The sequence below is a fragment of the Ailuropoda melanoleuca genome, chromosome 7 (assembly GCF_002007445.2).
Source record: "Ailuropoda melanoleuca isolate Jingjing chromosome 7, ASM200744v2, whole genome shotgun sequence".
Taxonomy (NCBI): domain Eukaryota; kingdom Metazoa; phylum Chordata; class Mammalia; order Carnivora; family Ursidae; genus Ailuropoda; species Ailuropoda melanoleuca.
In genome coordinates, this window is record NC_048224.1 from 25,746,842 (window position 1) to 25,761,478 (window position 14,637).

General features: G+C 43.6%; 1 long non-coding RNA gene across 1 annotated transcript; it reads right to left on the reverse strand.

The window, feature by feature from the left end:
• Positions 1-2,112: 2,112 nt before the first annotated feature.
• LOC109489568 lies at positions 2,113-3,744 on the reverse strand. The gene is made up of 3 exons (XR_002142598.2): positions 3,698-3,744; positions 3,041-3,411; positions 2,113-2,708 (listed from the first exon to the last, which is right to left on the reverse strand). It is a non-coding gene; the product is annotated as an uncharacterized LOC109489568 (long non-coding RNA).
• Between the last annotated feature and the right edge of the window lie 10,893 nt (positions 3,745-14,637).

Below are 14,637 nucleotides of genomic sequence, written 5' to 3' on the forward strand. Positions count from 1 at the left end.
CCTGGAGGTGTTACACCTGTCAGTCACCAGAGCCCTGTAACCACCACGGGGGTGCTCTGAAGGCTGACCTACTGACAAAGGGAATTACCCAAAGTGACTAATAATATGTTTGTTATACCAAGAGCAAAAATGGGAACAAAGAGGAGAGTCTGTGATGAGTGCAGGAAATTGAAATCCATTAGTGCAAAAAGAAAGAGGCCAACTCAAGGAAGATTCTCCTTGCTTCCTGGATGCCTCACTTCGGAACCAGCTCTATCAGGGAGCTTCCCGGAGCTCCAGGACAGAGGACCCGGGCTTAAGGCTTGTCATTGGATGACACTGAATGGTTGATCTCCCCCAGGTCACCATTCTTCTGTAGCACAGGGACAGCACAGGTATGTCACTCACGCCACCACCTCTTCATTTTGTGTCCGCGGTAGATCTCAGCTATGTCATGGTTTCCTGGTGGTTGTCTCAGCTCTAAGCTGAGCTTCAAGCACAGCACTCTGAGCAAGAAGAAAGACAAGAGTCACAAGTGCCTTTCTTTTCGCTACCAGTGCCTCTTATGAGTAAGAAAACGATCTCTCAGAAATCCCTCAGCAGTTGTCCCTCGTGCTTCCTGGGTCAGGATCAGGTGGTATTCCTGGCCCTAGACGACCGGCCCCGGGGAGCAGCATGACTATAGCTAGCTAGTCAGGGTCTGTACACTCGGCTGCCAAAGCCGAGTCAAAGTCCAGGAAGGCAAGTAGGAAGGCAAAGGCCACCAACAGCATTTGCCTCAAGATAAAACGAATTTTTGGCAGGCTCAGCCTGTTAGGGTGTAAACACAAAAACAGTTTTACATTTCTAGGAACTGCCCTTAGCTGTGCTAGGAGGACCCCTGTCTGCAGTTAAGCGGTAGAACCCTGTATCAACATCATCTGCGTCCATATCATCAGTATTACCTCCAGTTATCCAAACAGCCTCACTTCATTTCTCAGGCCTCTTCCGGGGTTATTTTAAAACTTCAATCCGACATCCAACACAAAGGCCTCTCTGGCCTCCTCCAGCCTAGGCTCACTTCTCAGTGAATTGGTGAGCTTGGCATGGTGTCACTATTGGCATCAGTCACAGTCACTAGGACATCTTCAATACAAGCTTTGGGACATTTGTTTCTGGTAAGAAGGTTTGTCAACTAAGATCTCCTGAGTGGCACAGCCGTTAGTTATGGTTTGCCTATACAAGACAGGGGTAGGTAATCTAATTGTAGTCTGTACAGTTGTGGTCTGTACACTGTCTAGTGTGCCTTGGGAGGAGTTAGGAGGAGGAGAGAAAGGAGAAGACAGAAGGCTTCTTAGAGAGGGTTTGATTTGAGTTGGACCTGAGAGAAATAGGAAGGCTTTGCCAGATGACTTTACGAGATGCATTTTCGGTAAAAGGTACAGTTTGAACCAAGGTACAGAAGCTTTGCGTGGGTCCCAGTGACAGAAGAGGGAGCTGACAAGTTAGGAAGGGGAGGTATCAGGCATATCAGATGTGCTGGCCTTGGATGTTAGGCCAGAATGGCATCCAGAGCCTCTGCCTTGCCGTCTTGGTTCTTCTCACTGACCTGGATAGCTCTGGTGTGCATCAAACTTCAGTGTCAAGAGAGACCTTTGATTGGAGATCATCCGCTGATCTCGTTATCAAACTGTGGTTCCTCTCCCTCCATCCTGTGAACATCCTGGACTCTACTGAGGAGACATCGACTGAGCCAGGCCAGGTGCCAGGCTTCCCCTGGACCTGGCCTCCATTCTCAGGGTTTAGCCTCGGCCTGTTTCAATTCCACCATGGGAAGAAAGTTAAGCCTGCCAACAATGCTAATGGCCTTGACACAAAATCCATAGAAGACATTTTATTTTCCTTCTTTTGGTTTAATGGTTTTCCCTCAGCCCTGGGCTGGTGGGAGCCAAACCCCCACACCCACACAGAGGCTGCTGTATTTCTCAAAGGGATGGGAGGCCCGGCTCCAGAATACTCCTCTCCCCCTGCCTGCTAGCTGTGGAAGAGGCCTGAGTTGTGAGCCCTGCCAGCTGAGGGGAAGGGACAGCAGAGGCATCATTCCTAGGGAAATTCCTTTCCCCAAACCAGCAATCTTAGAGCTGGAGGGTGGATTTCCACTTTGTACGTAGAGGGAAACAGTCCCAGAGAGCAGAAGTACTGTCCCAGGGTCGCGCAGCCAAGTCAGGGCAAAGCCAAGGCCTGAGGCCAGGTCTGGGCTTTCTCTGGCACAAGGCAACGGGGCACGATTTGTGCTGCTCAGGGTGGAGCCAGCCATGAGGGAGAACTCCAAGAGGGTGGACACCAGGGGGTGGGCAGAGTGAACTAGGTTCAATATCAGGTCAGACTGACAAGGCAGGCACTCTAGGTGGGGTCTGATAAACAAGTCCAAAGAGCAACAGGAATCATGAGAGTAATTGACAAAGCTCTCTAGCACTTTTAATGACAGTTTAGGCAGTGCTTTTCATCTTGGTCTCTCAGAGGCCCACAGCAAAATGGTGTGCAGAGATAGTACATGCAAAGTCTAAGGTCGAGTTAGGTTCTCAAAAACTTAGGCTCGTGGGAGGTAAGGGTAAGGGAGGAAGCCTTCATGTGGAGAAGCATGCTAACAGCCCTGTCCCCAACTCCAAACAGTTTTTTTTTTTTCCAAACTGAAGTCCACTGTATTGTTTTCTCATTACAAAAAATAACACGTGCATTCTCCAAAATACCTGGAAACATAAACAAAGGAAAAAGTTACCCACAATGCACCTTCCTCTCCCTGCTTCTACCAGTGAGTCAAGAATCCTTCTAGACCTTTCTCTGTAGGAAGATCTCTATCTAATTGGGGCAGGATCCCTGCTCTGTCCACACAGAGCCCTCACAGCCCCGTGAGGGTAAGTTCAGGAACCTGGTTTCAGCTTTGGTATGTCTCTACTGTCTCTGCGGGTTTGGCACTTTCCTGTGGGATGGAAGCCCCAGCTTGGCCAGAACCCTGCCAGGTAATCAGGTGACATGCTACCCTTTCCCTGAGTACCCCCTCAGCTGTCTTCCCCCTACCGACCTGGCAGCGAGCTCCGCTGGAGATGTGAGTAGCTGCTTTCCTGAGCCCGCAGGTGAGCTTCCATGTTGGTCCCGGCCCAGCAGAAAAACACGTGGCCCCCGCGATTACGATCATTTGAGGAAGGCTGGATAGGGGACTAGCTACAGAGGTGCGCGCGGAGTGTAAGAAAGTGCAGGGAGAGTGCGGGTGGGAGCTGTAAGCCCACAGCGGTGAGGTGGTTCCCGGGACACGCGCGGGCACTGCAGGCACCGCCATGTCGTCCGCGCCGCCGTCCCGCCGTTTGCTGAGCCCAGGCACACACCTGAGGACGAGGGGGCCGTTGCTGTCACAGGCAGGCCCGCCTCCCCGAGGGACAGCAGAGCCAAGTCAACCTAGGGAAGGAAGCGGAGCAAAGAGAAGATAGCACAGTCGTCCAGGACAATGGAGAGTCAGAGGAGGAGGACATGGGGCAGCGTCGGCCCACTCACGCGGGCGCGGCGCCCAAGATGGCGAGGGTCTCTCGGCTTCACGCTCTGGAGGCGACGCCGGCGCGCTCCTTCCTTCCTGACCCCGCTCGCGTCCTGGGTCCCCTCCTGGCCCTTCACGCCTCCATTTTCCAGCGTCTCTCCCCACCCCGATGGAGAACGCGTCCGGGCCCTCTGCACCTTCTTGACTCACACAAACGCCGCCCTCAGGCAGCCGCGCTGGAGACCGTCTGCGCAGCTGGGGGAGCCCCCCTGGATCAGCTCACGCGCCGCAGCCGCAAGGAGCGAGCGGCCCTCGGAGGAGTGAGTATGCGCTTTGCTGCTGCGACGGCCCGGGCCGTTCTTGTGAGGAAGGGATATAGTCCTCAAAATAAAATGAACGTGGTCCTGTGTCTACGGAAGTAAGTCCATACCTGAGTGCTTTTAAAATGCGGTGTTGTCGTTGCTATTCTCAACGTGCCCCCAAAGATAGAGTCTAACTGGTTATGGATGCTATGGGGAAAAGCTACTAGTTCTTCGCGCGACAGCGCGCGGACGCACACACAGGTGGCCAGAGAAGGCGTGGAGGCAGAGGGAGAGACCCTGAGCAGACCCGTGTGGGGCACCGTCTCCCTACCCCGAGATCCCCGCCTCCGCCGAAATCGAGTAGAGTGCTTGACCAACTGAGCCACCCAGGCACCCCGCTATTGATTTTTTTAAATGTTTTTTTTTTTGGACCTATCATTTTTTAAATTTTATGTTAATTTAATGGGTTTTCTTAGGTTTTTCCAGGGGGAAGCTTATAGTTTCTTCTCTCTCCCTTCCAATATTTACACCTCTTACGTCTTCCTGTTGTCCTAGTATTGGCTAGAACTCCCAGAACAAAGTCGAATAACAGTGGTGATAGCTGGAAACCTTGTTACGTTCTTGACTTTAATGGGAATGTCCATCCTTTTACTGTTAAGCATGACATGTTCAAGTATGACATGTCTTACTGTTTGCTTGAAGGGGCTTCCCTTTATTCTGCTGAGGGAAAATAAGAGTTAGTTTTATTTTTAAACTCAGTAATGGGTATTGAATTATATCAAAGATATATTTAGCATCTGTTTATGTTTTTCTTTGACTTATTAATATAAATTGTGAATATATTTAATATGAAACCATCCTTATACCCTTGAAATAAATTTTATTTGGTCATAATAATACACTACTAGATTCAATTTGCTGGCTCTAGCATTTATAGTCATAAATGATGTTGCACTATGGTTTCTTGTATTTGCTATACTTTTAAGATTTTGCAATCAGGATCATTCTGGCTCCATTAAATGAACAGGTGAGGGCGCCTGGGTGGCTCAGTTGGTTAAGTGACTGCCTTCGGCTCAGGTCAGGATTTCAGCATTCTGGGATAGAGTCCCACATCCGGCTGCCCCGCTCTGCGGGTAACCGGTTTCTCCCTCGGCCTGCCACTACCCCTGCTTGGCTTTTTCTCTCTCTCTCTTTATGTCAAATAAATAAATAAAATATGTTTAAAAAAATAAATGAACAGGGGAGGTTTTCTATGTCTTAGAACATATAAAAGATAGAAGAATCACCTGTCTCTCAAAGGTTTGATAGGACTTGGCTACAAACCTATTCTGGGTCCGTCAGTATTTGGGTAAGCAGTAGTATTTTCCCTTTTTACAAATGCCTATATTGGTTCTTTTAGATTTTTTCTCTTTTATTTTATTTTTTTTAAGATTTTATTTATTTATTCGACAGAGATAGAGACAGCCAGCGAGAGAGGGAACACAAGCAGGGGGAGTGGGAGAGGAAGAAGCAGGCTCATAGCGGAGGAGCCTGATGTGGGACTCGATCCCGTAAGGCCAGGATCACGCCCTGAGCCGAAGGCAGATGCTTAACTGCTGTGCCACCCAGGCGCCCCGGATTTTTTTCTCTTTTAAATAAACTTTAGTAATTTGTATTTTCCTAGAACATTGCCCAATCCAGAAAAACTAGTGGAGGGTTGACAATTTTATTTATCTGAGCACTCCTGAAAAGAGATTATCTCCTCCTTTTTTTTTATTACTAATGTAGTACATTTGAGTTTTCTCTCCATCTTTAGACTTTTTTATTGATTGATTTTTTAGAGTTGTGTCTGTTTGATATGCTTTCCAGCTCTGGGGTATATTTTCAATTCTGTTCTTTTTCTGTTTTCTAATGCATAATTTTCTGTTTTTAACTATATGAATTTCTATATTCAATTAATTTTTAAACACTTTATTATGGATTTCAACCTTGCAATTTGAAAGTGAAAATCCATATACTCACCATTGAGGTTCTTCAATGAACATTTTGCTATATTTGCTTTATTGCTATTTATTCACCTATCCATCCATCTTATTTTTTTTATGTGTTTCAAAGTAAGTTGTAATCATCAATACATTTGCCCCCAAATACTTTAGTATTCATTCATTAGCTATAGTTCAATATTTGTTTATGGTTCTTTTCTTAATTTTTTAAAATTTTTCTAGCTCCTTTCACCCAACACTTAGTTTATTTTTTTTTCTTTTAAAGTAAGTAGTATAGGGGCGCCCGGGTGGCACAGCAGTTAAGCGTCTGCCTTCGGCTCAGGGCGTGATCCCGGCGTTGTGGTATTGAGCCCCACATCAGGCTCCTCCGCTATGAGCCTGCTTCTTGCTCTCCCACTCCCCCTGCTTGTGTTCCCTCTCTCGCTGGCTGTCTCTATCTCTGTCGAATAAATAGGTAAAATCTTTTAAAAAAAAATAAAGTAAGTAGTATAATAATATTTAAGATTTATTGACCATCAGTCATGTTTCAGGCCATTTTAGAGGCATTTTTTTAATCGAAGGTCAAGGAACAGCCTTCTCTCTCCAGGCCCCAAATTAGGTAATAGGATTGTTTCTGTAACTTAGTAAACATAAGGCTCAGAATTCTAGGAGACTTGTGTAAGTCAGGTTGGGCTCCTATAACAAAGTACCATCAACTGCATGGCTTATCAACAACAGAAACCTATTTCTCACAGTTCTGGATGCTGGAAGTCTAAGATCAGGGTGCTAGCAGGTCGGGTTCTAGTGAGGGCCCTCTTCTGAGCTGCAGTCTGACTTCTAGTTGTGTGCTCACATGGCAGAGGGAAGAGAGAACTCTCTCAGGTCTCTTATAAGGGCACTAGTCCCATTCATGGGGACTCCACCCTCAGAACCTAATCACCGCCCAAAGGCCCACCTCCAAATACCATCATCCAGGGGATTAGGTTTCAACATATGAATTTTAGAGGGACACAAGCATTCAATTTATAACAATACAGGTATCAGTAAGAAGGGATTTTCCTTAAAGTCCCTTTAGTTTCAAATCAAAGGATTAAGTAAGAATAAGTCACTATACACTTTTCTCGGCCCTTTGATGGTGAAGTTTCCTTACTGGCTTTCAGATGAGTTCCCTTTCTTAGGAAGGGAGGGCAGTAAGAGGCTCACCTACAGTTTAGCTCTGTGGAGATGATGTGGTGACTACTTCTCTCCCTTCTACCTTCTGACCTTCCTCTTGCTTGTCCAAGATTGACAGTGATGTCATCTAACTACAGCTTTTCTCTCTCATTTGGAGCGGTGAGAGATAAACTTGGTCTATATGTTATCAGGAATACTATACTGCAAATCAGCAAAATGTAAAATCTAAGAAAACACTCCATGCTCAGTTATGTCTTACCTCTGTTATCACATGGGACCAACCCAGCTTGAGCCTTGGGTATCACACTCTTCTCCTGACAGTTTCTGCTGGAAGAACGGCCATGTGACAAGTGGCCAAGAATGACCAAAAAGTTTCTTGAACCACTTTCTCAAGATTGTCCAAGGATTCCTTTCACACAGGCATAGTACTAAGTGCTTTAAAGGAATTATCTCACGCAATTCTCACAACCCCTTTATGAAGCAAATACAGTTGACCTTGAACAACACAAGTTTGAACTGAGTGGGTTCACTTACACATGGATTTTTTTTTTTATGAATAGGGTACATTACTATAAATGTAGTTTCTCTTCTTTATGATTTTCTTAAAAACATTTTCTTTTCTCTGGCTTACTTTATTGTAAGAACACAGTATATATTATATCACATATAGAATGTGTGTTAACCGACTGTGTTATTGGTAAGACTTCTGGTCAGTGGTAGGCTACTAGTAGTTAAGTTTTTGGAGAGTCAAAAGATATACACAGATTTTCTACTGTGTGGGGGTGGTCAGTGCCCCTAACCACCATGCTGTTCAAAGATAAACTGTAATATTATTTTTTAAGATTACTTATTTATTTATTTATCTATTTATTTATTTGTCAGCAAGAGAGAGAGCACACAAGCAGAGGGATTGGGACATGGAGCTCCATCCCATGGGCTCTGGGATGATGGCTTGAGCCAAAGGCAGACACTTAACCAACTGAGCCACCCAGGTGTACCAAACTGTATTATTATTTTTTTATTATTAATATCATTTATAGTTGATGCAACTAAGCCTTGAAATTAAAGAATTTCTCCAAGGTCACATGGCTGGCAAGTAACAGAGCAGGGACATTTTGAACCCAGGCCTAACTTAAAGCTTATGCTCATATTTATTATACTGTGTATTTTCCTTTAAGTACAGCTTTGGCTGCATCCCATATATTTTCTAACAACAGTAATAAAGAGAGTATAACAGGATAAAATAAGGAGATTTTCTGCCAAGGTTTTTAATTTCTAGTTGCTATGGCTTTCTACCCGTGGAGCTACTACAGTGAATTTTTTGTTCTAAAAACCTCTGCAGAGCGAGAGCCAAAGCCTGAAGGGCTTAAAGCATAGTTTGAGTCTTAAACTATGGGGAAGACTTTATAACAATGTAAGAGCTCAGATTGAGAAAGGCTGAGTCACGGGATGCAGCACATTGTGGGGAAACAGATTTTAGGACAAAAACAAAGTGCCTTTTTCTGGAAAGAGAGATCTGGTCAACATTTGCTGGGTTTAGTCTGTTCAGCTTGTGGAGATGTCTCTATCTGAGCATAAAAGATCTTGTACCTAATGATGGAAGCTGCAAGAGGGTAGACATTCATTTCTCTATTTTTTTTTTCTGAAAGCTTGTGTGAAGGCATGTGACCCTGGTTCTACCAGATGCTCCTGCCCAGGAATCTGAGTCTGGAGAAGTTGACCCAGAAATGTGAAGAGAGCCAGGAAAGATTCTGGATTGCTTGAGTATTAATCCCTAAGAGACTAAGTAGATGTGACTGAGTTTCCTTCAGTGTTCAAGTGTGTTTTCTACCATCAGTAGAATTTGGACCTGATCTAGGCAGAGAAAGAGTTCCCTTTTTACATATCTAAATTGTGATCAGGAAATGTCACATACACAGTGTAAACAGTGACATTTAAAGAGTGCTAAGTGTCATCTCATTTAGTTGGATAAAAATCCTCCAAGATAGGTATTATTATCTTTATATCAACACCTGGATCAGAATCACAGTCAGCAGGGAGCAGAGCCAGAACTTGGACGACGGCCACATGACTTCATGTCTATGCCCCACACTCTTAAACATTACAGTTCGTGTTCTAATTGTCATTCATCTCTGAACATCTGCTTTGATTTTGCCTTTCAGTGCTCTAGGAGGGACTTTTTAAAAAATGTATAAATGGTTCAAAATTTTACAGTTAACCTTTTGTTACTAAGTTTTAGTTTTATTACGTCATGCTCAGAAAATTTAACTAACTAAATGGTTCTACTTTTAGGAATTTACCATGGTTTAGTTTAAGGCCTACTATTGGGGTCAACTTTTGTATTTGTTCCCTAGAAATTTGAAAATAAAGTGATCAAGTTTAAATGGCCTAACACAAATTAAAAGACAGATATTGTCAGACTGGATAAAAAGAAAGATACAACTACATCTTGTCATCTATAGTTGTCCATTTTTAATGTAATGAAACAGATTGGTTAGAAGTTAAAGGGTGAAGTAGTGGTAAACGTTTCTATAGTGCTTATTCTGGGTCAAGAACGGTTCTGGGGCGCCTGGGTGGCACAGTTGGTTGAGTGTCCAACTCTAGGTTTTGGCTCAGGTCATGATCTCAGGGCCCTGATCTCAGTGTCATGAGATCGAGCCCTGTCAGTCTCCGTGTTCAGTGTGGAATCTGCTTAAGTTTCTCTCTCCCTCTGTGCCACCCCCAACTCTTGAACATGCTCTCTCTCTCTGTCTCAAATAATTTTTTTTAAAAAAAGAACTGTTCTAAGCACTTTATGTGTATTAGCTCATTTATCTTCACAATCATTGTACGAGGGAGGTATTATTACTATTCCCATTTTACAGAGGCAAAAACTGAGTCAAATAACTTATCCAAGGACACACATTGTTCACATGAAGTTTGTATTTTTATATATACAGAGCATTCAATTACAAGGGGCTTAGTGTGAAAAATGTTGCAGTAAAGCAAAAGTATACATTTTTTGCATATGTGTACACATTTCATCTTATATATTTCTATACTTCTCAATATACATAACCTTCAAAATACATCAAAATCAAGTTTTTTTAATTTATTATTTTTTAAAGATTTTATTTATTTATTTGAGAGAGAGCACAAACAGGGGAGAAGGGCACAGGGAGAGGGAAAAGCAGGCTGCTGAGTGAGGAGCCTGATGTGGGGCTCGATCCCAGGACCCTGGGATCATGACCTAGCCAAAGGCAGATGCTTAGCCAACTGAGCCATCCAGGCACCCCTCAAAATCAAGTTTTATGCCAATAAAGCTATAATTCTATGAAACATAAAGGCCAAATTGCATTCTGCTATGGGAAACAATAGTATCCCATGTTGCTGAAACAAGGAAAAAATATTAAAGGGTAGAAATTAGATGAATCTACTAATACTAATTTAAAAAAGCTTTAATGACTACATTAATATCAAACTATATTTCACAGGAAGGAATATTAACAGAGATAGAGCCCTTTCATAATGATAAGTTAATTTATCAAAATGATACAAGAATTTTCAATGTTTATGCTCCAAATAAACAGTTTCACGGGGCGCCTGGGTGGCTCAGTTGTTAAGCGTCTGCCTTCGGCTCAGGGCATGGTCCCGGGGTCCTGGGACCAAGCCCCACATCAGGCTCCTCTGCTGGGAGCCTGCTTCTTCCTCTCCCACTCCCCCTGCTTGTGTTTCCTCTCTCACTGGCTGTCTCTCTCTCCGTCAAATAAATAAATAAAATCTTAAAAACTAAATACATAAATAAATAAACAGTTTCAAAGTACATGAAGCACCTGAAGCAGTCTACACATTCAATGCAATCCCTATCAGAATACCATCAACATTTTCCACAGAGCCGGAACAAATAATCCTAAAATTTGTATGGAACCACAAAAGACCACAAATAGCCAAAGTAATATTGAAAAGAAAATCGAAGCTGGAGGCATCACAATTCCGGACTTCAAGCTATATTACAAATCTGTAATCATCAAGCCAGTATGGTACTGGCACAAAAACAGACACATAGATCAAAGGAACAGAATAGAGACCCCAGAAATGGACCCTCAACTCTATGGTCAACTAATCTTTGACAAAGCAGGAAAGAATATCCGGTGGAAAAAAAGTCAATCTCTTCAATAAATGGTGATGGAAAAACTTCCTTTCTGATGGCTGAGTAATATTCCATTGTATAAATGGACCACATCTTCTTCATCTGTTCATCTGTTGAAGGACATCTTGGCTCCTTCCACAGTTTGGCTATTGTGGACATTGTTGCTATGAACATTGGAGTGCAGGTGCCCCTTCTTTTCACTACATCTGTATCTTTGGGGTAACTACCTAGTAGTGCAATTGCTGGGTCATAGGATAACTCTATTTTTTTTAAATCTTTTTTTTTTTAAAGATTTTATTTTATTTATTCAACAGAGATAGAGACAGCCGGAGAGAGAGGGAACACAAGCAGGGGAAGTAGGAGAGGAAGAAGCAGGCTCATAGCGGAGGAGCCTGATGTGGGGCTCGATCCTATAACGCCGGGATCACGCCCTGAGCCGAAGGCAGACGCTTAACCGCTGTGCCACCCAGGCGCCCCGGATAACTCTATTTTTAACATCTTGAGGAAACTCCATACTGTTTTCCAGAGTGGCTGTACCATCTTGCTGCAACTTTTTTGTCGGTGGATTAGTAATAGCCTTGCTTTATGTGTCTTTGTTTAAAGACATCTTATTTAATTTATACTGTTGATTCATGAACAAGGAACTCATGGGCAACAGCACTCGAACTCATGCCTGAACAAAGTTTATCCAACACATAAGTTTTCTCCATAATGCACAACACAGCCCTCTTGCATTTAGGGGCACTAAACAACACTTCAGCACTTCACTTGGGGGCCATTTTAAACAGCAGAATCACCAACAGAAAACAAAAAAATGCCCCAAACCTGGGACTACATAGACTCTGGAAAGGACATTTGTTTGCAGTATGAGAACTGTCTCATGGCGTCTCCTTGTTCAGCCTCAACTGGGAATTTATGTGTTGGGCAATGCAAATTTTTCAACGTCTGCACATGTTTTCCAATGACTGAAAATGTTGCAAGTATTGATTTGAGGGTTACAAATGAATCTTAACAAGTAGGTGACTTCGTAAATACAGAATGCACAAATAATGAGGATCAACTGTGTTGATAAACCTTTAGAAGGCACAATATCGGAAATGATAAAGGGTCACCGTTAGACATCATTCAGTTAAAGGATAACAATATTAGCAACCTCACACATATAAATTCCACCACTTCGGTGAATGAAATACACAAATTTCCTTAAAGGTATAAGTTACCAAAGCTCACAGAAGAAGAAAAGAACAATCTGAAGAGCTCCATATCTATCAATAAAGCTGAATTTGTCATTGAAAACCTTCCCTCCCCCAAAAAAGAATGAAAACACCTCCATGCCTAGATGGCTTCACCAATGATTTGTAGCAAATATTTAAGAAAGAAATAATACTAATTCTATACAAACTCTTCCAGAAAATAGTAGAGAGAGCCCTTTCCAACTTCTTTTATAAGGCCAGTGTTGATCCCCAAATCTGAAAAAGACATTACAAGAAGAAAAAACTAAATACAGAACAAATACCCCACAAAACATAGACTAAAGAGGATATAAATAAACAGAAAGATACACTATGGTGATGGACCAGCAACACAATATAGTTAAGAGGTCAGTTCCCCCCAAGTTTATCTATGTATTCATGACAATCCCAATCAAAATCCCAGCAGGTTGTTTGTTTTATAGTAATTGATGAGCCGATTCTAAAATTTATGTGGAAATGCAAAGTACTTAAAATGAACAAAACAAAAAAATAAAGTAAAATGAACAAAAGAACTTTGAAAAGAAAAAGAATAAAAGGATTTACACTACTTGATATCAAGATTTATTATAGGGGCACCTGGGTGGCTGAGTCAGTTAGTGTCCAACTCTTGATGTTGGCTCAGGTCTTGAACTGTTTTGAGTTCAAGCCCCACACTGGGCTCCACACTGGGCATGGAGCCTACTTAAAAAAAAATTAATAAAAAGCTGCAGCAATCGAGACAGGGTTGTATTAGTGTAAAATATGTGTATAAATATGTGTATAGATCAGTGGAACAGAATAGAGAGCCCACATATAGAGAGCCAATTCCAGAAATGATACTGGAGCAATTGGGCATTCATATGCCAGATAACGGGAGAGAGAGTTATAATCCTGACTTCATACCACACACCATAATCAGAATGAATGTAAGAGCTAAAACTAACTGTAAGAGCTAAAACTTTAGAACTTCTAGAAGAGGGGCACCTGGGTGGCACAGTCAGTTCAACAACCGACTCTTGGTTTCGGCCCAGGTCATGATAGGGTTGTGAGATCGAACCCCACTTCCGGCTCCAGCTCAGGGTGGAGTCTGCGTGAGATTCTCTCTCTCCCTCTGCCCCCCTTCCAGTTTGCGCTAAATAAATAAATAAATAAAATCTTCAAAAAAAAAATAGAACTTCTAGAAGAAAGCAGAAATATTTCATGATCTTGGAGTAGGTAAGGAGTTCTTAAGTAGGGCATAAAACAAAAAAGAAGTGATGACTTGGGTCAAACACTCCCTGTGCCTGACCTTTGTTGCCATTTCTCTCATCTCTGTTTGCTTCCTGGGCACCGGCTGGGATCAGTTGGGCAGTGGCTCCCCCTCCAACCAGCCCACAGCCCTTGAAAGGGGGCAATTTTGGCACTGCCCTAACCCACTCAGCACACTGTCCCTTCCACAAGCCCTCTGCTAAGGCCAGCTCTACAGCCCACAGCATCTCACCCCACACAGACTCCAAAGATGCCACTAAAGTTTGGATTTTGTCATCCCCGCCCCCGGCAAGCCCACCTTCATCTCTGTATGGGGGTGAAATGGAAGTGAAACTCAGTGGTCCCTCTCAGCAGGCAGTGAGTGGCTCCATTGTGCTCAGCTGTCTCCACTCAGGGCCTTGAAATTTTCCTTACAACGGAGACAACCTTCTAGAGATTCTAGAGTTGGTATGGAACAGGGTGCATTTGGTCATTTCAATGAGGATTTGTTGGCGAAATGGGAGAGGGCATTGAACACAATGGGTTTGTTCTTCACCTAACACCAAAATTCTCTTTGATTTAGGGTGGGCCACTCTAGCACTCTACCACAGTTTGAAAGTCTGACATAGGGGGAGGAAGTAGAGAGTACCATCGCCCTACTGCATTTGAAGCCTGTGATATTGCAAATTCTCCCTTTCTAATCAGCAAGTCAGTTCACTTCAGTGCCCATTTATTGAAAGGTCCTACCTAAATTTAGCTTCCTTTACTTAGGAGTTACTCTGGGGAGTAACGCAGGTGACCCAGGCCATGTCTTCCTGCAAGTGCTGTTCTCACACAGGGGTGGGGCCATGACTGAGACCAAGTCTTCCTGGTGCCAGGTGTGTACTGACCACTGCCCCCTAAGTCAAGAAAGGTGGGGGCCTCTGCAAGTTAAAGGGACCCAAAGGCCCTGAGGGATGGGTAGTACTCGACTGGGCAGAGATGAGCCAGCACCCAGGCTGGGGAAACAGGCCCAGCAGAGGCGAGGAGGCCCAGCATATTTAGGGAATAATAAGAAGTCTAGTTTGAGTGGAGCATGGGATGAAGTTAGGGAGTGGAAGAGACAGGTCTGGAGCCAGATTCAGGG